Source organism: Caretta caretta, chromosome 2 (assembly GCF_965140235.1).
Source record: "Caretta caretta isolate rCarCar2 chromosome 2, rCarCar1.hap1, whole genome shotgun sequence".
In the NCBI taxonomy this organism is placed as follows: Eukaryota; Metazoa; Chordata; order Testudines; family Cheloniidae; genus Caretta; species Caretta caretta.
The window spans coordinates 132,768,664-132,795,267 of NC_134207.1; the positions used below are offsets into that span (position 1 = coordinate 132,768,664).

At 38.8% G+C, this 26,604-nt stretch overlaps 1 protein-coding gene across 7 annotated transcripts in view; it reads left to right on the top strand.

Annotated features, from left to right (window-relative positions):
* The window catches only part of CDH18 (cadherin 18), an 831,624-nt gene that overhangs the window by 298,699 nt on the left and 506,321 nt on the right, over positions 1-26,604 (top strand). The window contains exon 4 of one of the 7 annotated variants that reach the window (XM_048839639.2): positions 14,344-14,425. The exons of 5 other annotated variants lie outside the window; for them this stretch is intronic. The gene's annotated coding sequence lies outside the window, so the exon portion shown is untranslated. The remainder of the gene's footprint in view (positions 1-14,343; positions 14,426-26,604) is intronic. One more of the 7 variants, XM_075125429.1, reaches the window with a different exon arrangement.

Below are 26,604 nucleotides of genomic sequence, written 5' to 3' on the forward strand. Positions count from 1 at the left end.
TAAAAGTGTGTTGCTATGGATGACAGCATAATCTCTGTTCTGAAATGCCCCAAAATGCTAATGAATACTATGTTTCAGAGTAGCAGCTGTGTCAGTCTGTGTCTGCAAAAAGAAAAGGAGTACGTGTGGTACCTTAGAGACTAACACATTTATTTGAGCATAAACTTTCGTGAGCTACAGCTCACTTCATCGGATGCATTCAGTGGAAAACAGTGGGGTGATTTATACACAGAGAAATTGAAACAATGGGTGTTACCATACACTGTAATGAGAGACTGGGAGTGGATGGGTCATTATACAAAGTAAAACTATTTCTTCATGGTTTATCCCCCCCCACCCCCCAACTGTTCCTCAGACGTTCTTGTCAACTGCTGGAAATGGCCCACCTTGATTATCACTACAAAAGGTTTTTTCCGTCGCGGCTCTCCTGCTGGTAATAGCTCACCTTACCCGATTACTCTCCTTACAGTGTGTATGGAGACACCCATTGTTTCATGTTCTCCATGTATATAAATCGCCCTGCTGCATTTTCCACAATGCATCCGATGAAGTGAGCTGTAGCTCACGAAAGCTTATGCTCAAATAAATTTGTTAGTCTCTAAGGTGCCACAAGTACTCCTTTTCTTTTTAATGAAAACTATGTAGATAATTAAATTTAGACTTCCAATCAATTTCTGTGATTTCCCTGACATTGTTAAAGTCTTTCTACCCCTGTGTGGGTCCTTAAGTATTATTGTGAAAGGATACTAAGTCACAGGCATTTTAACATACCTTTGCTCTATCTAATTTAAATAATGTCCATTAAAAGTATTTTTTCTTATTTATGATTTTCCCTTTATCCTGCTTTAGCAAATAATGACAAAATTGGTCCACAAATTCCCACGGTGCTAGAGAATAAACAGCACATTGTAGCAAGGAGAAAAGGGCTGTTCATACATTGGTTTGCTGATTATATAAAGTATAGCAGGTTTCTTGGTGGTAACTATCAAATTCACATAGTCAGGAATGGCTCTGTGTTGTGTTCAACATTATCAATGCTTTCTGAGAGGCTTTAATGCACAGAACTGTCTTAATTTCTAGTTTATGGTAGGCCTTTAAGATTCATTAATGTTATGTTATTTTGTTTAAGTAGCAAGTTCTACAGAGCATTCAGAATTAAACAACAATATTCAAGGAATTCAATAAAGGACAGAATTACCAAAATTAATGAAGTGGTGAGAGCAAAATTTAACTTCATTTGTAGATTTAATTCAGGAGTTAAAAAGTAAATCTTGTAGTGTTTTGCTAAATAAAGTAATTCCTCTTTTGTACCACAAATATACAACGTTCATCATCTTGCATTTCCTGCATGTTTTGTCCCCGTTAAACAATAGTTTCCAGTGTAACAGATGCTGCTATTTACCTTCCTTTCAGAAAATTAAGTAAACAGGTTGCAATGTCTACTCTAACATTAAACCATTTTAATTAACATATTGTATAATTCATTGCAAATTAACCTAAAAGATGAGCATTGCCATTCAGAATTTGGCATCTTACATGCCAGATTTGAGTCAAGCACTGGGAGAGGTGGAAGCAAAGAATGTAATGTAAGCAGCAGCTGTAAAAGGGAAAACTTGTAAGGCATACTGAGAATGTTCTTGAGCCATGTCATCTGCTTTCCTTAAGTTATTGTTTTCTTTGAGATCTGTCCTTGTAAATTAATAAAAAGTAATACGGCTGCACAGAAACACAGATCATACTAATCTTATGGTAGGGTCAGCTTTTGTTACCTCATTTGCAAATAAGTTGTTTTAGGATCTTTACTTTCTTGTTGTTTCCTAACAAGAATATTGGCAAGAATTTAAAAAAAAAAAACTAAAAACACCTATTTGGCTACCAGCAGACAAATTCACTTGGTTTCACCAGGCCTGAAGTTGTCCCTTGTTGTTTATATTTCTAACACTATAAATAGGAAGATTGGGAGGTTAATAAAACACAATTGGTTACAATGAGTATTAGTGATAATGGGCCAGATTTTCCTCTTCTGCACTCAAGGAAGAGAGCTTTCTTGGGAGGAAACCTCTTCATGGAAGTTCTCATCTTAGCTGGGATGCTGAGCCTGCTGCCATGTAATAAACGTGTAAGGCTCTGTCCTCAAAACTGGTGGGTCTGCAGGAAGTGAGGACCACCTTTGTGATTGGCTGTATTCCCCCCATTGGTATTAACACTCTGGCAACATGAATGGCAGGAACTCTAGAAGGGGCTATGTGAAAAAGGTAATCCAGTTTGGGAATGTGGCCCCTTTTTCTTAGTAAGGTGCACAAGTGAATGGGGAGTGTGGAGAAGGAGAACAACAAAGTGTGGTCCCATCCTGCACAGCCTCCTCCCTCTTTTCCAATGCAGGCCCCAGATGATCCCAGCTGGGTCCACTTGAGGACTGTTAGAGAAGGCTCGAAGCACCTCCACATAGAACAAGGGAGATCTGGATGGGTAGGACACTACCATATGCAGACTGGGAGTAGATCGGATCCAGTCCTTGCTACAGTGCATAATCATGTCTGTGTTTAAGTGTTAAAGTTGAATATGGTTTCAGACATTTAAAAAAATAGGAAAATTACAGAAATAATTCAAGTTTTCAAATTCCTTGTAGAACAGTCAAACTCTGCTTTTAAAACATCCCTTGAGCCTGGCACGCTTAAATTTATGCTAGTAGAATAGTGTGTGCATTGTGTAAGTTTTTGGTTTTTGAAGTTCCTGTTTAGATAGGATCAAAGGTCCTTATTGAAATTAATATGCTGATTATGGGCAAGTCCCCAATAGTAATGCATAACTAGTCAGAATGCACTGACTGACAGCCTGTAATAAGAATCAACCCCATATTGGTTGATCAACCCCACACTTTCAAAGATTGGGCTTTGTAGAAGTCCTTGAACCAAATGTCCAAGGCACTGAACAAACTTTCTCCAGCTGAAATATCCTGGAGGAAAACAGATCAATATGGTAGAAAAATATTCTAAGGACTACCCAGAGACGACAAGTAAAACCCCTATCTTCCAGAGATTTTTTGAGCTTTTCCTTTGAGTAAAGGAAGCAGCAAAGGTAATTACCTCTTCTATCTACTCCATGTTTTCTTAACATCTTCAGAGCATCTTCAAGATAAAACAATTATCTCCTCAGATAGTAGGAGACTGGCCTTCAGGAGATGCATCTTTGAGTCCAGGCTTTGGGGCCCTTTGGGGATAATTTCACCTTACCCAGTAGATTCTCAAATTTAGTGGCCCATTTTCTGACATGAGAATTTACTTTGAGGTTTCATCTGGATCCTGAGTCCAGCCCTTTGTAAACTCTTTAGCCGTGTTTTATTTTCTTTCCTCTATTTGTGAGCCTCTTGAATAGGAGGAATGCCAAGGTACTGTCTTAAGTCTTTGTGTTAGAGGGCTTTCCCTTCACCCCCTCCCCTGGTTCTTGTCATGCAGACAGAAAGCAGAAGACCAGAAGTCCAAAGTGGACGCAATGCAATGTTTATTGAGGTTAGTTTCAAGCAAACATACCATAGCTCTCATGCTGCAGAGCCTTGTTTAACAGTGTCCCATCCACCCGCCTCCTTAGCAAGCATACATATACCTGTAATACATGCCCCTGGTCCCATCTCTTACAATTTATGGTCATGTTCCATTTTAGGGGGTCATGAGTCTGGGGTCTTCAACCTATCTCTTTTGTATCCCATGATCAGGGAGAGGCATTTATTTGGCTTTAGTGTTTTATACCTCCACACCCCATTGCCCTTGCCCCTCCCAACTGGTTGCTTAACCTTGCCTTGAGAGAGAAGTTGAGGCAGTACGAGTGTGTGCTTGTACATTATACCCCCACCATGCCCAGTACAATTTAACTGTTACTATATGTTCCCATTATACTAACAAACCTATCTGGCTATGCAGACGCAACATACCGTGTCTTTGTTCACACATATTAGTAATGATACAAGTATATAAAAATATTCAAATGGGCAAAGACGACCCAAAATTCTATCTCAGATGAATATACAGGCCTGAATCCTACATTGTCACTAGCACTCCTAACACTTTGAATTAATGCTTATATTTTTAAATGCTACTGAACTATAGATTTTCAGGCCACAAGGGTTAATTATACTCATCTAGTCTAACCTGAATAGAGGCCAAAAGAACTTAATCCAATAATTTCTGGATCAAGCCCATAAATTCTATTTGAGCTATCTTTTAGAAAGAATAAATGCAGCTAAAAGCTGATACAGAAACAACCATGTCCCTAGGTAACTGTTCTATTGGTTAATTACTTGCACTGACAAAAATGTGCACCTTGTTTCTAATCTGAATTTGTCTTGCTTCGGTTTCCAATCACTGGATTTATTATGCCTGTTTCTGCCACATTAAAGAGCTGTCAACTATCAGAAATCTGTTCCAAGTGTAGACTCTGGCAAAGTCACTGCTTAAACTTTCCTTGGAAAAGCAAAATAGATTGGTCTTATGTCTGACACTATCACATGTTTTCCAGACCTCTAATCATTCCTGTAGCTATTGTCTCAACCATCCAATTTTTCAGTTTTTTTGGGGGGGAGGGGAGGGGAGGCAGTGTGGATAGACAAACAGGACATATAATTCTGGTAATGGACTCACTACAGAGGTAATACTACCTCCCTATTCCTACTGGATATTCCCCTGCTAATCTATCCAAAGATTGCATTCACCCTCCTAGCTCCAGAATCACACCATAAGTTCATGCTCAATTGATTATCTACTATGACCCCTAAATCTTGTTCAGAGTCTGTGCTTTCCAGGATGCGGAAGGGTTTCAATGTCCATTGAATGTCAAGGACAATTTCTCTCATGCAGTAGCCTTGTCTTTGATGGAGAGAGGGTTATCTTCTGCTGAGGAGAGATGCAAGTCCAAAGTATAGTTTTCCTTACATTCCTTCAGATGTTAGCAGATTGATATGCATGCATCAGTAGACAGGACTTCCAGCTCATCTTAAGCCTTCTCTTTTATTCTGAATACAATGAGGTTGCTTAATTTGGAACATAGAGTCCCCCCCACCAAAAAAAATAATGCAATTTTTATAAACTTTGCCTTGCCACTTGTGTGATACAAAAGAACATGAATGTTATAGTTACGGTCAGATACAAAAATAGTTTACAGGTAAACATTCCTATGTTTTCTTTATATATGTATTGCTTCATGCAGAATAAATCTGTTTAACAAGCTTTAACTGTTTTCTGAACTCCAATTAAAGTATCTGCCTTTCTACATATCTAAATTGAAAATGAAAGGAAAAATTGCTGGTTTTTGAAAACATGTCTTAAAAGAAATTTGGTGAGAAAAGAAAACTTATTCTGATATGGAAAGATAAGGGAATAGGACTGTTTCAGGGATATGGGTAAGAACAGATGTCTTTTAAAAACACATTGCTCCCTTGTAAATTGCTCAGTATTAATTTTCCCTTTTCTGGGCACAAGCAAAATGTAAGATGGCCTAGAATGAAAGCATGGTGCACTAGTTAAAGCTCAGAATAGGAAATCAACATTTGTGTGTTCAGTTTCACTCTTCTGTAAATGGTACAGTGTGACACTTAATCATGTTCTATAGATGCTATATATTGTTAATACCTACCTTGTTGTGGAGAGTAACTTATTACTATTTGCAAAGTGATTTAAGATCTTTGGAAGGTAGGTGCTGTATTTTGTACTATGACTCTTACAAATTCACTTTGTAGAATTTGAATATATTCATTTGTGACCAGGTGCCTAGAGGGGCCACACTGAGAATGCCACACTTGGGACCCACTGCAAGAAATAGGGCAAACAAACCCTCAAACTGATAGTTTGTTCTATAATTAGATTCACCAACCCAGTGACAAAATAGCTTTCGTAATACCACATTGGTAAACAAGAAGCCAAAACCAATCTACTTTAGGCATTCCAGCTCTTGGCTCCCATCTAGACAGCTAAGACTAATATAGTGAGAGGTTATTAAAACCCTATTCACCATATATCAAGTTCTTCCAATCCCAAAGGATCAGACACATTACTCCCCAGGTCTATGAATATTTCAAATCTTACCCAAATACACACTTATGGCCAATCCTTAATAGCTAAATGTAAGATTTATTAATAAAAGGAAAAAGAAAGAAGAGAGTTATGTATGGTTATTACGAGGTCAATTTACATATACATATATGTAAAGTCCTTATGTGTCACTTTCATGGCAGAGATGGTGAGGCTGCTGATTTGTAAAAGTCTCTCTGGAATCAGTTCAAAGGGTTATATTCCGATAGATGCCTGAACTGCCTATCTGGAGATGTCAGTCTTATGGCTTAGATCTCCCCTGTTAAAGTTTAAGCAGACCTGAGATGAAAAGATCAGGCCCAGGGCTTTCCTTTAGAGCTCCATAGCAAGCTGACAAGCCTCCTCACAGTAATGTCACAGGAGGGCCTCACCCAAGAAAGAATAGGCAATGCAGATCTTTGCTTTGAAACTAATCTTCTATTTCCTATGCATGCACAGGTAAACTAGTTGCATTTATTCACATAAGGCTATTAGCCAGTCCTTCATTATAGCTTAGATAGTTAAGCTGAAGACAACATAGATAATATTAGTTTCCTACAATGTCTCACATCTTTGATCTTAAGGTTAACTGGACACAGTTACATACATAATTAAGGCAATTAAGACATGAAAGGGAATTACAAGCTAATTTGGTTACACTTTTAAACTTATCAGCATATCAGTAAATACAGACATCTACCCTTGATTTCTATTATTAGAAATAAATGGATTGATTATTGCTGGTCTAGTACACCTTTTAAGTTCACATACAAGTAGATTGTCTTGATTGCATTTCAATGCCTCTTTGTTAGGGTCATACACAGGTTGGCTATTCTGTGCATGTCACAGCATTTTTATACAAAAGGCTATTCTAATGCAGAAAGAGAAGCACTGGGATGCTGTCAGTGACACTCACGGGAAGTTCAGTGAGTGTAGAAGTTGTAAAATGGGTTTGGCTCCTGGACCTTTGTCTAATCCAGCTCCTTCTCAACCATTATGAGCTAAATGTGACATACCTGGGTACAAATCAGACAAGTGAGGGGCCATGTAACGCCTGCCCTGCAACCTCGGATGACTTATAATATCTTGCTGATACTAGCTCCAACTTGGTCTGCTCACTTACAGCCTTCCAGCAAGCAAATAACACTCTGAATGTCTGTTTAACTGAAGCCTGCCAGCCACACTCGGTTTATACTCTGGAGTGCACCAGCCTTGGTTATAGTGCAGGGTGACCCCAACACAATTCCAGTCATGGATTTCCTCCCAGAAATTTGTCTTGTACTGCCCAGCTCTCTCCTGGACCGTCCAAATATATTAAGTCTGTTGTTCCTTTAAGTGAATAATATATACTAGTTTACCAACTTCAATGTGTTTAAATTAAAGTGTCTGGGTAACTCCACTGGATTAGATAAAACAGTAAAACGAATTAACTACAAAAAGAGATTTTGAGTATAAGCAATGAGACATGAAAGTCAATTTTTTACAAGAAAATAAGAAAAAATGCTTTCTAGTGCCTAGTTTCACAAACTATATTAGATTCAAAGCAAAGTTTCTTACCACATGCTTCCAGCTGACGAAACTTTGTCAGGACCCTTCCCCCAGAGTCCATTGACTATTTCCTTTTTCTTCTCAGGTGAAAAGAATTAGATAATCAGGGCAAGAGAGGTGGGTGTTTGCTCTTCCCTTTTATAGTGTTCTAGTCCCTCTTTGAAAAGCATTTTTATCTGAGAGCCAGGAGACAGGCAGTCTGCTGGAGGAAGGAGACTCCATGCTGTTTCCTTGCTAAGATGCAGATCTTTGTGCCTGCCCCCATTTCTTACTGAAGAATGGCCACTTGGTAGGTGATGGCCCTTTAGCTTTGTTGACACCTGCCTGGGACATCAGCTTTACCTTTGTCTTTGAGAAACTGGTTTAATCACCAGTTTAAATCACTGGTTTAAATCCCAGATTTATCTGGGAAATCTACTTCAGTCATTTCAGATTATGTTCATAACTTTACATATAATGTTGCTACATGCACCTTACCATAGTATTATTGTTCAACAAGTTATGAGTTTTCAAATGATATGTCACAAGGCATACCTTTTACAAAATTACAGTACTGTGTAGGGTCTGAACACAGGGGTGTATTCCATCACGCTAAGGTGGGGTCTTTTGTAAATTATCCTAATGTAGACATGCCAGTAATGAAATTCCCAACCAAGATTTCAGTTGTGATATCAGTTTTTATGCTGTGGACTTCTGTCCACCAAGAAATGTGTATTTAGTAAAACTGAGTCTGGTGCACTACAGTATTGTATGAGAAAGTACGGTTAATGTGTGTGTAGTAAGTGTTTGATATTTTCAGAATAATATATCGAGAATATGTTGAAAATGTCAGTCTTGCAACAAGATTGGATGGCAGGTCAGTTTATTGACTAATCAAATACATATAAATAATTGACTGAATTTTACTCGACTACACAAAAATATATATATTTAAATAAAGATTAGTTTTCTTGACTATCAAAAAAATCAAAACTGCATAAAACCTGGATTATTTAAGCATGAAGCCACTGTCCATTGAAGTCAAGTTGAATACTGACTAGTCAGAAGAGCTGTCATAAAAATAAAGGGAACGGTAACCACCTTTCTGTATACAGTGCTATAAAAATTTCTCCTGGCCAGAGGCAAAATCCTCTTACCGGTAAAGGGTTAAGAAGCTCAAGTAACCTGGCTCGCACCTGACCAAAATGACCAATAAGGGGACAAGACACTTTCAAATCTGGGGCGGGGGGGCAGGCGAGAAAGAAAGGCTTTGTCTGTCTGTGGAATGCCTCTGCTGGGGACAGATCAAGAAAGCAAGCAATCCAACTCCTAAAGCATTTTCTAGCTAGATTACTTACTAAATCTATACATTTTTTGTTTTTGGCTTGTGAAATTTGCTATGCTGGAGGGAATGTGTATTCCTGTTTGTGTGTCTTTTTGTAACTTAAGGTTTTGCCTAGAGGGAGCTCTATGTTTTGAATCTGACTGCCTGTGAGATTATCTTCCATTCCAATCCTGCAGAGTTCTTTTATCTTTGTTTTGTTCAAGAATCTGATGGGTTTTTAGGGTCCTAAAAACCCAAGGCTTGTCTGTGCTCATCTTGTTTATTCTCAAGCCTCCCCAGGAAAGGGGTGTAAGGCCTGGGGGGGAAGCCAAACTCCAAGTGGTCTCTTCCCTAATTCTTTGTTAAATCACTTGGTGGTGGCAGCATACTCTCCAAGTGCAAAAAGTTTGTGCCTTGGGGAAGTTTTACGCTAAGCTGGTAGAAATAATTTTAGGGGGTCTTTCATGCAGGTCCCCACATCTGTACCCTAGAGTTCAGAGTGGGGAGGGAAACCTGACAAGAGCAAACTGCCATCCTTACTTTTCCCATTGTGAGTGTTTGCAGTCAGTTCAATAGCAAGGGGTTATTTTTATTTATTTAGTGCTCAGGTCAGACTGATGTTGATCATCCAATTGCTTCCAGCTAATGGTGTATGTGGATTTAATTCTGGATTTTTCACAGAATTATGTAGCTCTTCTAATGTAAGATAGGCCTTAGCAGAATGTGTCCATAAATATTAATAACCAAGTCTACAGGATAGTTCCCTCTTGACTGGTTTGGAAATGTGTTTCAGTAGCAAAGTACAGAAAACGTCAGTGCTTAAAAATACTGCTTTTCAAAACTAAGTTTATTTAGATGTTTCTTCCCCTGAAATGGATAAAAGTTTGCACAACAACAAATTAAAGGGCCTGAATCTCATTTATATTAATGTCCAAGGGCAATGTAAAGGGCCTCAAAATGAGTGGAACAGTAATTTACACTTACTTTAAGGACCTTTGCCACAGCAGCAAAATGGGGATTTTTTAATAAATGAGACTGTAGCCCAAAATATACATTAAAAATACTGAAAATGTAATAGGATAAATAATAAATTAGTGTGCATCTTTGTGCTTCAGTTTAAAATGCATCCTAGTTCTAAAGTTTGAAATTGTCAAGACATTTAATCTTAGTAAAATTTTGAGTGGTTTACTTAGTTTAAAAATGATTAAGTAACTGTACAATAAGAGGCAAAAGTGTAGTAGAAATATGTACCCCTTCTTTTTGAAATGTGCAGTCCATAACTGTAGGCCCCAATTCACCAAAGCATTTAAGCATGTGTGTAAGTAGCACTGACTTTGAGGGGAGTTGAATGTGCTCTGTTTTTGTATGTAAAAATAGATGCAGGAGCCTAACTTAAACATGCAGGTACATGTTTACCTTTTGGGCTACAGTGTCAACCAGCAAAAGTGCTTGTGTAAACAGATATCAGATGGTTTTAGTACCATGTTGTGGTAAAAGCACATAGGGTAAAATCTTGGATCCATTAAGCTGGCACCAGGATTTCACCCCAGTCTCTCTACACTAGTGCTTAAGATATTGTTACAACTGTAAGTGCTAGTGGCTGTTTTACAGGTACTCTTTTTGCATACCATGGACAAGGCTTGAAACTGATAGGATTTCTTTCTGAATACTTTGCAGTTAGAGTATTTGAGGAAATTTCTTTTCCTCTTGAAAGTCTGCATTATACAAGAATTCTCCTTTTAAAATAGTATTTTATTATTGTCTGTCATTACTTTTTTTTTTTTGGTTTGACTTTAAGGGCCACAGAGTCAACTCTCTTCTGTACAGTAGGCAGAGAATTTTTTAAAAAAAATCTGTCACTGCAGCATGCACACAAGTGAACCAGGCAATAAACTTCCATTTTCATTTTTATAACTCAGTAATATACTCCAGACAGCAGAGAGCATCTGTTGTCCTTTCATGGTACCTATCTTTTCAAAAAATCAACAGAATCCTAATGGCTAAACCCTACCCTTACCAGCTGAATCTGGCTTAGAATAGGACAATCCTACACCACAGAGATTGTTCCCTCAGGATGTATGTTAGTAGAACTGGCATGCTTGCAGGCTCTTGTGCTCCATGGTGAACTCTGCTTAGCTATGTTTAAGGACAGAAAAGGCTCCTTTTCCCAAATACTCACCTCACAATGTTGGCTCTGCATCAAAATTTAAGTCACCTTACTGATAGTGGCTCATCAATTAAGGGTGCTTTTGGAAGAGTCTTTAAATCCTCTGCTGTAGCTGGAACATTGTTCGGTGAGATTTTATTGCTACTGCTTTAAGCTTCTAAGGCAACTTTGCAGTTTATCACATGATTATGCAATTCAGCAGATATTTATCACTGGGAGGTGATAATCTCAGAGCCTTGTGATAAATTGCATTTATCCTACCTTTATGAATCTCAACTGTACTGTGCCCACTAATCCATCTAGCCAAACAGATCCTAACATTTTAAGACTTGGATTGGTGCCAGCCCCTTTTCTTCATATAATCCTGCCAAAGAAATACTTCCTTCTGTCCCCAAAATTAGATAGAATTTTCCCCTAAAAATTACCTTGTTCTGTCGCACAGGATGGGAAATGTTCAGTGACAGCCATGAGGTCTGACATTGTGACCCTGTATAGCTAAAATCAGGAGCTTTACACCAGTGGAAAGGAGAGATGCTCAACTGTCTAGTGGGATACTTACTTCTAGCCCCCAGAAGGACCCAAAGTATGAGATTAGAAGGTGATAATATTGTGTAATTCCTAAAATTTGTTAGCTAAATTTTTTCTGTCATCAAACTCCTGTGTGGTTAGACTTATAGGTTCAGACCCAGGAAGGGACTCAGACTACATCTGCACTGAATGTTTCTTTTGGCAGAGTGTAGAGTACGTACTTGGGGAGCCCTCGTAGCACAGGTATAAATAACAGTGTAGATGGGAAGGCATGGCTTAGGTATATCAAGTGCAGACAGGCCTGAAGGGTGTGCATGTGTACTACAGTACATACCCTATAAACTCTGTACTTGCCCAAGCCCTGCCTTCCTGTACACTGCTACCTTTAGCTGTATAGTGTCCCACTGCCTCCCAGCTGCTGGAGCCTTTTCCTGATACATGTAGTTGTACACTGCAGCATAGACACAGCTTGATTTTCACTGCAGCATGTAGCTACATTTACCCTACATGCCCCTGAAAGTGGTGTGCAGTGTAGGTGTAGTCTTAGATGTTGCAACACTTAGCATCACAGCACCTAACTTATAGGCACTTAGAAAAATCACTGTGAACCACAAAGCTGCAGTGAGGCATGTAGGCTTCCTATACAATGAATGGGGAGCAGGGCCGTCCCTTGCTATTCTGGAGCCCTACACAGCCCCCTGATGGGTGGGGAGTGTGGGGCCCCAGGCCTCCATGGGTGGGAAGAGAGATGGCTTGGGGGGAAGGGAGGAACTGCCTCCCAGGACTCACCAGCAGTGCGGCTGGGGCCGGGTTGCTGCACTTTTCGCCACCAGTGAGTGCAGGCCTGGCCTTGCTGCAGTCCTCAAGGGAGTGGGGGTGGAGCAAGGGTGGGGGCTTTGGGGAAGTGGTGGAGGGCTGGGGCAGAGCAGGGGTGGCAATTTATTTCAGTGCTTAACCACCCTGACAGTTAGGAAGTTTTTCCTAATGTCCAGCTTAAACCTCGTTTGCTGCCCTTTAAGCCCATCGCTTCTTGTCCTAGCAGCAGTGGCTAAGAAGAACATTTTTTTTCTCCCTCCTCCTTGTAACAATCTTTTATGTACTTGACAACTTATCACATCCCCGCTCAGTCTTCTCTTCGCCAGACTAAACAAGCCCAACTTTTTGAATCTTCCCTCATAGGTCATGTTTTCTAGATCTTTAATCATTTTTGTTGCTCTTCTATGGATTTTCTCCAATTTGTCCATGTATTTCCTGAAATTTGGCACCCAGAACTGGACACAACACTCCAGTTGAGGCCTAATCAGTGCAGAGTAGAGCAGAAGAATTACTTCTTGTGTCTTGCTTACAGCACTCCTGGTAATACATCCCAGAATGATGTGTTTTTTGTTTTGTTTTTTGCAACAGTGTTACGCTGTTGACTCATATTTAGCTTGTGGTTAGCTATCACCCCCCTGATCTCTTTCCACAGTACTCCTTCCTAGTCAGTCATTTCCCATTTCATATGTGTGCAACTGATTTGTTTCTTCCTAAGTGGAGTACTTTGCATTTGTCCTTATTGAATTTCATCCTATTTACTCCAGATCATTTTGAATTATAATCTTGTCCTCCAAAGCACTTGCAACCTCTCCCAGCTTGGTATCATCTGCAGACTTTATAAGTACACTCTCTTTGCCATTATCTAAATAATTGATGAAGATATTGAACAGAACCAGACCCAGAACTGATCCCTGTGGGACCCCACTCATTATGCCCTTCCAGCTTGACTGTGAACCACTGATAACTACCCTCTGGGAAAGGTTTTCCAACAAGTTATGCACCAACCTTATAGTAGTTCCACCTAGGCTGCATTCCCCTTGTTTGTTTAGGGGAAGATCTTGTGAGACACTATCAAGAGATTTACTACAGTCCAGATATACCAAGTCTACTGCTTCCCCCCAATCCACAAAGCATAAATGGGGCTGGTTAGTTAAACTGCATGAAAAGTATGGAGATTTTTTTTAAATCTACAAAATAGATTGTTACTGCACCATTTAAAAAAAAATATATGTGGAACTTAACAGTGTAGTATACAGTATGGGAGTCCCAATAAAGTCCAGTTTATATATAACCAGTTCCTGCCATTCTGGACTTTGTGACAAGATAGCCAATGTTAGTACGGTGGGTCCTGCACTTTTCTTGGTGGGGGGCTAAGATGCCACCCATTGCCCATGCTCTTAGGGCCCCAAAGGCCCCACTAATGGCCCAGGAAAGTGGTAGAGAAGGGAAGCAGGTTAGTGGTCTGGGTTTGCTCCTCACTCTGAACCCCAACCCCTCTCAACCCCTACAGGTTCTTATGCTTTTCCCCTTTCAGGGGGGTACCTTCAGTCCTTAGATGCTGGGGAAGAGAGTCTCCTAGATCAGTTCTCTGGTTTTTCAAAACACACCTCCACACTCCAGTCCTCTTTTCTTCCTCCTCTTCCCCTAACTGCCTGAAGCAGAGGGGTTTTATTAGGTTCCTGACAGGGTCTTAATTGACAACAGGTGCTCTAATTGACCTGTAGCAACCCTCCCTAGTCTACAGGAAACCACGCCTTAATTAGCCTAGGGCTTATATATTTCCCCTCTAACTCTCTACTATTCCTTCCTGGTCCTCCTGTATCACAACTTCTCTAGGCCTTCTTTGTAAACAAATGTCTTGAATATTTAAAACCTATAAGAAGGAAATTGTGTAAACCAAAAGGCTCTATTCTTTCTTTTAGAAGATTTCAAAAGAGAAGACATTTTGGAACAGAGAGAGATTCTAAAAAGGGTTGCACCAGAGGCTCACATCAAAATTATGAGGTAGTTTTTGTATTGTTCTTCATGTTACTGTTTAAAAAATAATAATAATATAGAAATGTCAGAATTCTTGTCACAGTGTTATCCTTTTTTAGAAGATCTTGCTTTAAGACAGATCAGAATGTAATATGAAAAAAATACTTTTGTTCTGTTGCTTAAAAGGTTCTTATTTTAATTATTTATTTAATCATTTGTTCTCCTTCATAAATATTAATATTGTTCCAAAGAGTCACACTCCTTGCAAATGCCATGGCATAGGGAGGGTTCTTTGTTACTGTGAAATCTTTTGTAGGTGTTTCTAAAAAAGCACGGGGGGAGACCCACAAAACCTTTTAATTGGTAAAAAATAGAGAGATTATATCTGAGGGGAAAGCTAACTCTTCATTGCTGAGAGAGGCCGGTAGTCCTAAATGCTAATTAAAATGTTTCCACTAATATGAGCACTACAATTAAGTGTAAAATTAATGTTTAGAAAGGAAGAACATACATAAATATTATATATACATATATTTAAAAGCATGTGTGTTTTACTATTTGTCATTAATTCTGTGTTTCTTTGCTAATAAATGCAGAGAGGCTTTTCATTTCAGAAATCTTTTAGGACCTCAGTCAAAACTAATGTATCAATCCCTGACTTACATTGCCAATTTATTAGATGCTGGGGGCTGGAGAGGAAGGGCCTGGCAAATAACTAGAGACTGAAAAATCAAAAGTAGGAAAAATGAGGTGGTATCAAATAAAAATAGAGATCACATCTTTCAACAACTCTTAATACCACATTTGGTTAATTTGTTATCTCAAATGTTGATTGAGCCTCCTTTGTGGCACCATCAACCAGATGAAAAGCTGAAGACTTGAAAAGAGAGACATAAGAGAGCGATGCTACTTTTTCATTGTGTACTTTCCCTCTAATTGATCCTCATTTTAACCAGCCCTTAGTAAAATAGAACAGATATGTTGCATCTTTTGAATGGTAGATTCAATAGTACTGCAAAAAATTGAACAGTATTGTAGAAGAAAAGTCTAAAGAGTGCTAGATCCAGCAGATTTTTGTGTGTTTAGGACTAGATTGGAGAGGGCATAGCTTTTCTGTAATCTTTGTGCAATCTACATTGGGGTTATGCTGTGAGGAGCACAGAGACTGCTCCATTTCCTCTCCTCTGGGGGCACAGAGCACACTATAGAGTCAGGGTGGAAATGGGGACTAGATAGGCACCTTGTAGTCACTGACCATTGAAGCTGCAAAGACATACAGGTTAGACTTAGGTTAGACTCCACCAAAGCAGCCTCTGCATGCCCAGGAGATCAAGGCCTTATTTTTCCACAGAGTGTGCCAAAATAGCAAAATTGTGCCCTCAGGTAGTCCTTAAACATGTGAATAAATTCATTGGCTTAGATGGGACTATTTGTATAACTAAAAATCAGGTGCATGACTAAGAACTTACTTGCTTAGGACTTTGTTTTGAAGAGAGAAGAGAAAGGGAAAACATTTCTCTACAATAGTTTAGATGTTTTGCATACCTCCTATTTTCCCCCTTCTGTTGATTTCGTATCATTATGGACGGTTTATCTGGCATTGAAGTGTTATATGGTACTGTGCTTCTGTAACATTTGGGAAAAGGTGTTGGTTTCTTAGTTATCATCATACCAATAATACACTTGGTTCTTTAGCAGTTGGTTCTTTGGAGGATCACAAGATGGCCTTAGGTTGTATTCAACATACCGCACCATTTTTTCTCATGCTAACATTCGGTTCTGATATCATGTTGCTCCTTAGGAGTTGTTCGTTTGTTGAGCAGCTCTCTAGTGACATTCAGGAAACAAAAACAGATAAAGTTTAAGGAACTTCAAACTTACTGAAGAAATCAGTCCTATGAAGAGCTGAATATCCTCTCCCACACTAATTTCAAAGGAGTTGAGGGCATCCACCACCACATGGACTCAAACCCTCCATTGAGCTTTAGTTCATTTTATGGAATTGAAGCCCCTGGTTGTGATCATTAACTTTTCCTACTGTGAGTTTCTGTTTAAAATTATGATTCAGTCTTGCCTAAGCATTGTTTCACACTGGTAACTGACAGCAATGAGATTGTGTGGAGAGATGATAGAAAGCAGGTGCCAGGAGAGGGGAAAAAATAGTGATAAAATGCGAAGCCTACTACATTCAGACAATATATGAAGGATTGTGTATTTCAGAGTGAAGGAGGTAGAAAACTCATAATCAAATTCAGAGCTTCCTCAAGCAAAAAAAACAAAACAAGAAAACCCAGCAATGAGAGATAGGAGCAGAAAATAAAAATATATACACTTGTAAACTTAAGTATTTCTCCCCATTTCACAAATACTTTCCCTCCTGATCTTGAGATGCTTTAAAGAATACTGATGTAAATTAAAATAAAATCTTTGTGTAAGTTTTTAAGTAGATTTTTTCAGAGTTATGAAGTTTTATTTTGGGTAGTGAATTTTCATTTTTCAGTTTTTTACCCACTATGTATCAACAGTTGTCTAAGGGTATGTCTAAACTGCAATTAGACACCCGCAGCTGGCCCATTAAAGCTGATTTGGGCTAAGGGGTTCTTTAACTGCAGCATAGAATTTAGGCTCAGGCTGCAGCCTAAGCTCTGGGATGCTCCCACCAAACAGGGTCCAAGAGCCTAGCTCCAAAGCAAGCCCGATTATCTATGCTGAAGTTAAACAAGCCTTTAGCCCAAGCCAGCTGGCATGCGCCAGCTGCAGGTTTTTAATTGCAGTGTAGACATACCCTAAGACAGTAGTGAGAACCTACTTAAATAAGCAGTATGCCATTTAAGGAATATAGTAGGAATTTTTATGTGAAGCAGGGCAGCCATCATTATGATCTACTATTGATATTGCTCATGGATACTGAATGCACTTCTCAAGGAACATAGCTTGCTGGTGTCATAACATATTCTTCAATGATTTCTGCTTTAATCCAGTGCCACAGTGGTGGGTGGTCTTTCACTGAACAAGTATGTCTTTCAATTGCAGTATGACGTGCAGAGCATTTGAAAGAGCAATAATTTATTAATTATACCATATAGCATGATGCAAATACTGCCCTCAGTTGCACCCAATCACTATCCCTGAAGTTGAAGATGTTGCAGGGATATAACTAAGGCAAAATATAGTCTTTTGCCTTTAAAATGAAGATTATCTATAGTACTCTTTAAGGGCTACATACTGTTTTTCTTCCATAGCAGAATTTGCATTGACATCCCATTGATAAATGACTTTTTTATACAGATTGAGATTGGTATTAGACCATAAGCACAAAATAAATGGAATTGATGTTGTTCATAGTCGATGGGAGTGATACTCACTAGCAGCAGATTAAACGTGCCCTTTAAGTGTGCAAATGGCTACACAGAGAGCAGAGTTAACTGCAATCAGTCAGTGGCTACACTATCATGATAAAATTGGCCAATAGCTGTCTAAGCCTTAAATTTAAATACAAAAGTAATCTCTCAAGCTTGATCTGTTGACTGAGTCAGAAACAATTTTAGACACAGACACACTATATATATATATATATATATATATATAAAATAGTGTGTGTGTGTATATATTTTATTTATAAGTAAAATATATAGAGATTATTGAAGATGATTGTCATGGCCATATTAAAAAAAAAAAATCTTTGAAGCAACATAGACATGTGACTAGCAAACTGATTGCTCCAGACAGATATGCTGTTGAGACTCTCAGTTCTTCTACAAGAGTAAAGTGGGAAGTTCATCACGCTTTTTGAAATGACCTGTGTAAGAATCATAGCTTTTGTCATATTAGTAGGTACCAATTAGGTAATATGCAATGAGACTGTTCTCTAATGGGACTTGAGTTAAAACTGATACAGAGCTTATATTTTCTAGACATTACATGTAGTCAGTTAAGATTGATGAACTTTAATGTAGTTCCCATTGCTTCAGTTTGAGATTTCCATGTTTATTCACAATTTCATAAACATGAACTGGCTTGCAATTATAGACCAAAAATGCATTAGTTATTATATAGAAATTATTTCCTTGCATATTTTAATGCTTCCTGAGCCTGTGATAATGAATATCATATTTCATTTTACTTTAATTAAAGCATACATCTTCTAATTTGTCATCTAAAATGATGTGATTCAAAGCAGTAATAGCACTTGTCATCTACATTAAACCTATGTTTTCAAGAGACCCAAAGTCATTTCAAAAACTTTGCTTTTCATGCGATGTTTTAAAATTAGCTGCATATATCCAATGTAGATGGGTGTCATTTTAGTTTTCAAAAGCTCTGTTGCTTGAGGTTTGGATTTACAAAATCCAAGGTGGTTTAGATCTAGATCTTTTATCCTAACCTCTTGAATAGTGTGGTCTTGGTTCTGATTATTAATTCTTATTCAGTCCTTGTTTTTGTTGGTTTATTATGAGGCTTGTCAACCTCTAATGTCCAGATACTTCAGACTTTAGTATTTATAGTTCAGTTTTGGGATCTCACATTTCAGGTCTGTCACTGCCACCTGCTAACATGAGTCATTCACTTTCTTCTAGCCCAGAGGTCCTCACTTTTTCTTCCCCTTTTTGACTCTCCAAGTACGTGTGAGACTCTTATAGAATCTCAACTATTTGGAATAATACATTTCAAAACATTGTGCCAAATTCAGCAAAGCTAGCTCACCAGCTAAGCCTGCTGCACTAGAATTTGGTAACTTTCCTGGCATACTGCAAAAGACTTCAGTTTCATAGGGTTTCTTCAAAAGGCTGGAGGTATGCTTCTCTTACCAATGAAGGAGCAGAAGGGAGCATTTGTAGGTGGCTGGCTGAACTCCTGCTGAACTGGTTGCCTGCTGAATTGGTAACAAAAACTGGTTATTTGAATGCAGCTATAATTGTATTGTTAATGATGTGTTAGGGCACCTAGAACCTTGGAAATTCTTCAGTTATTTAAATTGAAGTAGATAAATAAGATTTTAAAATAGGAGGAGGGAGATTCAGCCTCTGTAGGGAGGTCTCATTTTATTTTCCTTTCTCTTCCTTCTGTGGTACAAAATATATTTTTTGAGAGTTTCTCACAGATTATGTGACTGAGGTTACGATATTACAATTGATGTGCATTTTCTTTGTTATAACTGAAATTGAAAATCAATTCTAAATTTTGCATGATTTTTCTACCAGGAGCCATAAATTGGCTCCCGTTTGCTCAATGCTGTGCCAAAGCATATCTAAATCTTGGCCGAAATTTGGAAACTCAGCAGATCTGGTTCATGTTTGGGGGTTTTAATTAAATCTAAAACCAGGTGATTTTGTCTAGTTCGTGTTTAGTTCTAAGTTGTATTAGTTCTAATTGTTTTAACACAAGATATTTCTGATGAACTTTAGAAAAATGAGGATACCTTTGGCTGTTCAGCAAAGTTTCCAAAATATAGCTAGAACAAAGAAAATAAACCAAAGGCAGAATTTTACTTTGATCCATCAACTTATACTTTATTTACTTTCATCTTCCCATCTAAATTGTGTTGTCTTTGAACTCATTAGTTTGATCACCAATCAAGGAACTTCTAAAGGATTCCAGAATGGAAACATCTCTCTACAAATTATCTATCATCCTATTAAAATACTTATTTTACGTGTCACTCCTAAGACAGCGCCATGTGTACCACATTTTATTGAATCATTATTGAATAATGATTATTCGACAAGTGCCTCAAATACATACTCCCAAAATAAACAAGATTGGGTTTTGTAACCATACTAATAAAGCCAATTTGTCTGTAGGAACACCAATAGCTCCTGAAACATTTTATTTTGTTACCAAGCAAAATGCTACTTCTGATTATTTCATTTTGCATTATTTTTCGTCATAAACTTCAACCGGTTGGACATGAGACCAAATAAAATACTAGAACAGCTTATCTTAATGCCTTATGATAAGAATCATGTCGAGCTAAAACAAAAGTAAATAAATCAATCAGATATTAGCTGTGTTCTAATAACCTGTCTCCTTGCATGACACAGATATCCAAACCAGAGTACTGTCTCTTTTTATAGTACTCATAGAATCATAGCTTCTGTTAACAGGGCAGGGCTTCTCCGCAGCTCCCACATGATCTACTGCTATACCTACAGTTTCTTTTAGGCAGTTTTATGCCAAATTTAAACAAAACAAACAAACGGTTCCTCAGCTCACCCTGGGCTATAAGCCCCTTTACGTTTCAGACTCACTGCTTCCCCTCCCTCTGATTTTTGTGGCTTCCTAGCTCTGACTCATCCAGTTTTCCTCATTGTCTCCTCCCCCTCAAAGCCCGGACATCTTCTTACAAAGCCTACTCTGGATAAATTGATGCAGCAAATGTACTTTGGCGCTGCTCCTTCTTAAAGGACTGGTGTCACCCTGTTACCGTGCCCTTATGTTACAGAATCCTTCAGGGTTATGGAGACAGAAAAAATACAAGTCACAAAGAATAAGGCAAGAAACCTGTACTTACCAAATAAAAATCTCTACAAATACTAATATAAGCACAAATATCAGATTGAGTAAAAGGGGAGCTAATTGGTCCCCGTAGGGCAGCTTGACAATTTCATGTTCTAGATTCTTCACAAGTGGTTCAATACACCTAAAATAAAACCAAAATTATGCATGGAGTGTTAACATCTGCACTGTTCAACATGAGCTGCCTAGTGAAACCAAGGTTACTGTTACAAAGTCAACTTTTAACAACATCTCTGATATAACAGTATTTTCCTATGCCTAGAACAAAGAAATAATTGTGTTATCCCCAATTCTGTTACATTTAGAAGAGTTGGTGAATGAATGCGCAAATGTTCAGTTGTGACAGTTAAATTAGGTGAAAAAATTAAGGATATTGTGTGAAGTCTGTCACAGGGGTAAAACTGATTTGGCAGGAGACAGAGCTTTATTTGCTCAGTTTGAGACTGTGGAATGAACTCCCACAGGGAGTAAGGACCATCACAATCCTCACCACTTCTGGCTCCAAGTATAAAGCATACTTTTTCAGCTTTCCTTTCTCTTACATGAATACATGGCAACATGTACCAAACCTACCAAAACACTACACTACATGTACAAGTCTTCGCCTGAGGAGATGAGAGGAAGACTGTATCATGTGACAGATGTTAATAATTTTCATTTAATGCACTTCTGGAAGAGACCCATCAGCCAGACACCTGGGAAAGAATTCTCTGTAGTAACTCAGAGCCCTCCCCCTTTAATGTCCCATCTCTAGACACTGGAGCTATTTGCTAATAGCAGTTATGGATGAGCCATATGCAGTTATAGGCAACCTTGTCATACCATCCCCTCCATAAAATTGTCAAACTCAGTCTTGAAACAAATTAGGGTCCCCCCCCATTATTCCCCTTGGAAGACTGTTCCTGAACTTTGTTCCTCTGGTGGTTAGAAACCTTCCTTTAACTTCAAGCATAAACTTCTTCATGGCCAGTTTATAGCCATTTTCTCATTTTTCCAACATTGGACCTTAAATTAAATAACTCTTCTCCCTCACTGGTATTTATCTCTCTCTGGTACTCATATAGAGAGCAATCATATCTCCCCTCCATTTCAAGGATCATCCTAGTAGCTCTTCTCTGCACCTGTTCCAGTCTGAATTCATCTTTCTTAAACATGGGAGACCAGGACTGCACACAGATGAAGTCTCATCAGTGCTTTGTAGGAGAGTAATAACACTTCTCTATCTCTCCTGGAAATATCTCTCCTGTTGCAGCCTACGATTGCATTAGCCTTTTTCACAGCTACATCTCTTTAGAGGCTCATAGTCATCCTGTGATCGACCAGTACACCCACATCTTTCTCCTTCTCTGTTACTTCATATTGATCAATCCCCAGTTTATAGCAAAAAAGCGCATAGTCTCCCCTTCAAGTAATTCCTTAACCAACTTTCTATTCTCATATTAATCCTGGTCTTCTCCAATCTATGTGGATCTATATCTAATGCTTTAAGAAATCCAGGTAGATTAGATCTATTGCATTTCCTTTGTCTTATAAATCAGTTATCTTCTCAAAGAAAGTGATCACATTATTTATTTTCCATCAAATCAAGCTTTGATTCTAAGGATGTATATCTTCTGTTGTCGTCCAAGCAAGATAGCTCTCCTTCCTCTTGCTCCAGGTTGTTCTGTGGTTTGGTCATTCACTGGGAAGATGCATAGGGGACTGGAAAGAGTAATTCTGTTTCTCAGGCTGTATAGGCACATCACAGGCTTCCCAAAACTAATGCCTGGAGTACCCTCTGAGAGCCATTATATGCCCATCCAGGCAACAGAACGATCTGTGCAACTCCAAGTTTTCTTATACCTTGAATATTACCATGCAGGGAGCCTCTACATGGATACCTCTCATCCAGCCACATCATCAATCCTCCTCATCATCATTTAACCAGTTCCATGCCATTGCAGGGGCCAAAGGCATTGGTGCACCTCAGTCTTTCCTATACTCTGTCTTCTGAGGGCTGTAATGCTAATACTGAGGGCTGGTCTCATTTTGGTTCTTAGACTTGGTATAGAGGTGGCTGGGTAATGTTAGTGGCCTGTGATATACAGAAGCTCAGACTAAATGATCTGGTGGTCCCTTCTGGCTTTAAACTATGTAACACTATGACCGCTCATGTATCGGGACTGCAGTGGGCCCACTGTCAAGGGGCTCTGCAGCAAAGGAGGAAAGGACTGGATTTGCCTCAAAGGGAATAAAATTGTGCATTTATACTTTCATTTCTCTGAGCAATATCAGATTCTGGAAGCTGAAATTACTGTCAAGCTCAACAGATGGTGAGGAAAACATTGCCACCAATTCTGTTAATGAAGGAGTTTTAAACATAAGTCTGCTGAGTTGACAATTCTATCTTCTTGGGCATTTTCAAAATATGACCTGCTTCCTTTCATACTGTTGTATGGAACTGGGACCCTTCTGCAACCTTTGTGCTGCCACCTACTAAGATAATTCTCAACCATGCACCCTGAAAATGGGACCCTTGCCTCAATTTTTTGCCTCATAGTAAATAACTAGACTTTGAAGCATACTGGCACAGTGGAGCTACTCCTAATTTTTTTTTTAAAATGGTAATCTTTTGGAAATGCCATTCTTCCTGTCTGCATAATTTTGGTTTTACCAATTTATTCATCTTCTCAAGAGGTGAATTTATTAATACATTTTCTCTGACACATTCAGTTAAATTTAAAATCTTTCAGGTTAGTGCAGCAGGAATAGATTAGGCCTGTTTTGTCCCTCTTGGATATCATCTTTGTAGCAATGATTAAAAAAAGACCTTGCCTATCATAAATCTTCGTAAGAGCCAGCTTATATAATTTGAATTGCAATTGTGTCAGCAAAGAACCATTAGGAAACCAGGTATGATCCTAGTACATTGATTTATGAATAGTGGTGTATATGAATAGAATTATTTCCAAGCTTAAATCTTTCAAAATTTTTCATGGACTCTCTATTCAGCATTATTGATTGGGAGAGCATTGTTTTCAAGGAGAGCAAATTATTAGGCTTTCAGGATCAGATTTTCAAAGGTATTTCAGAATCTAAGGAGCGGTACATATTGAAAATACCTAAGTATGTTAGGTTCCTAACTCTTGTTGATTTTCATGATTTCAAGGGAGTTCACTGCCTAACCTGCTTGGGTATTTTTAAAAATCCCATTAAGTGCCTGTCTGCATCACTAGGTGTCTAAATACCTTTGCAAATCTTGTCCTTCGTTACTACCATGATAGCAATAAGTACCTAAATAGATAAACAAATAAAACATATAAATTGCTTTGCTTTGAATAATTCTTGTTTACTTTAAAAAAATTCTTGGAGTCAAGAAAAGTAGTGGTTAAGATAGGTGAAATAAATGAATTGAGAAGTAGTATTTGCAGAAGAGATACAGGGAAATCTTAGGTCACTGTTGAAAACTTGGCAAAACGGATTTTGAGTGCCTTAATTTTTAGTTGCCTACCTTCTGACACCTTTGGATTGATTTTCAGAGAGGTTGAGCACCATCTTCCATTCACTTCAGTTAAAGTTGTGGGTGCACAGCACCTCTAAAAATCAGGGCCAAGCTCTCTTAAATTGGTGTCATAGGGCAGCCACCTCCAGGGCACTCCCTCATGTCCTCACGGTGGCTATGCAAGCAACTCGCTGCCTCGATTTTGTTGTTTTGGGCACTCATAGTTCCCCTCTTCTAGTAGTCAATCACCTGTCCACAATCTCCACCTTATATCATACAGCATCCCTTCCAGCACCATGTTGCTGCATGACCAGTGCCCCTTCCTCAGTTTTCACTTCATTGGTACCAGTAATTCCAGTACAGCTTTCTGAGCATTTAAGTCACCCTTTTGCAGAGTTAGTTTATTATGAGTCCCACAATCTTCATGAAGAATTCTCCACCACAGTCCAAGCATTACATACAGTCTTTCAATTCCCAACAATCCATCAGCACGCCAAGTATGTCTCTGGCATCTCTCAAAACACGTCATCCCAACCAGTCTAGCTGGGATGCTTCTCCCCTCCCTATTGGCTTTCAGCTCTGTCTGCTCTTGAGTTCTCTGTGTCTTGGGACTCTGGACCCTTTCTCTTTGGAATGTGGTTCTGAACTCTCTCCCTTTGGGCTGTGGGCCCTGATTTCTCTTGATCTAAACTTCATGTGGTGTTTGGGCTATCAGTTATATCTCCCAGGGGCATATACTGGGACATACCCACCAAGGTTAAAATTTCCCTGCTCTCCTCATTACACCAAACTAAGGCACATCTGGACTACAACAGGAGAGTTTGACTTGATTTCATTAAAGGAGCCGCTACCTTGTTACATAACTGCCCCTCTCAAAAGCAAAATTAAACAAGTCCTGCTTATCTCACGGAAAAGCCTCTACTCCCACCCCCCCCTCCTTTAAGTTTCCAAACATCTCCATGGGATACATTAGACATACCCCAAAATGAGACACATTCTCAAACCATTTCACTTAATGCACGTAGATATGGCCAGGACTTCCCAAATTCCCTATGACTTTTCAAAATAGTCATTGAGGAATAGACTTATCTCAAGTCTCATCCATGATGTAGTTCCACTGGATCTTCCTGATCTTGTCAACTCACCAGTCACAGGTGAACTGGCCTCTTTCTTGTTAAAGGGCCAGTGTCACCTTCTGACATGTAAACACACAAAATCTGATGCCATTTAATAAAACATTGACCTTAACTTTTTTAACAGTACCTCCACCATTGTGGTCTGTCAATATAGGCTCTGATTCAGCAAGGTACTTATACATGTACTTAACTTTAAATACCTGAGGGTATGTCCACACAACCCAAGCAGACAAGCCTCCCATCCCAGGTCAACACATTTGGGTTAATGCTCTAAAAATAGTTGTGTAAACAGTGCTTTGAAGTTGCAGCTCAAGCTAGTGGTAGGGATCAGAAGCACATTTCCCCCGCCCCCCTTACTAGACTTCAGAGCCTGAGCTCCAGCCTGAGCTGTAACTTCAAAACTGTTTACACTGCTATTTTCAGAAAGCTAGAGTGAGCCCACTAGACCAAATCTATCAACTCACTCTAGGAGGATCACATCCCCAGATTGTGTACACTGAGTAGTTCTATTGACTTCATTGGGCTGCCACTTTACAAAAACCAAAACATCAAAAACCATAAGTCTGGGCAGTGTGATTCTCCCCCCCCACCCCAAATCCCATGGTTTATTACAACTAATCACATATTTAAAGATAGGTAGCTGCTTAAGTAATTTGCTGAACTGGGGCCAAGCTACTTATTTATTACAATTTATATTTTTGTAAGCAAAATAAGTGATTAGTTCATGGTATAAACCTGATTTGGAGTTTTATTATAAAGATTACCTTGCAAAGATAAGGAAAGCCCTTGTGAAAAACTGTAGACATACTCCCTAATAAATTGCACTTTGATTCTACTTTAGTGCAACTACCCGTCACCAATAAATCACCCAGAGAGAGACCCTCCCACATCCAGTTGTCTACAGTTTTAGGCTTTCTGCCAATTGTTGGACTGTCACATTTGGATTTTAAATTTGCAGCTGAAACAGTTTTTAAAAAATGGAACATAATTTGCAACCAATTATTCTGCTCTTTCTTTGGCCAGCAACAGAGGGGAAAAAAATCTGATTCTAACTTTGGCAAAAACTTTGAATC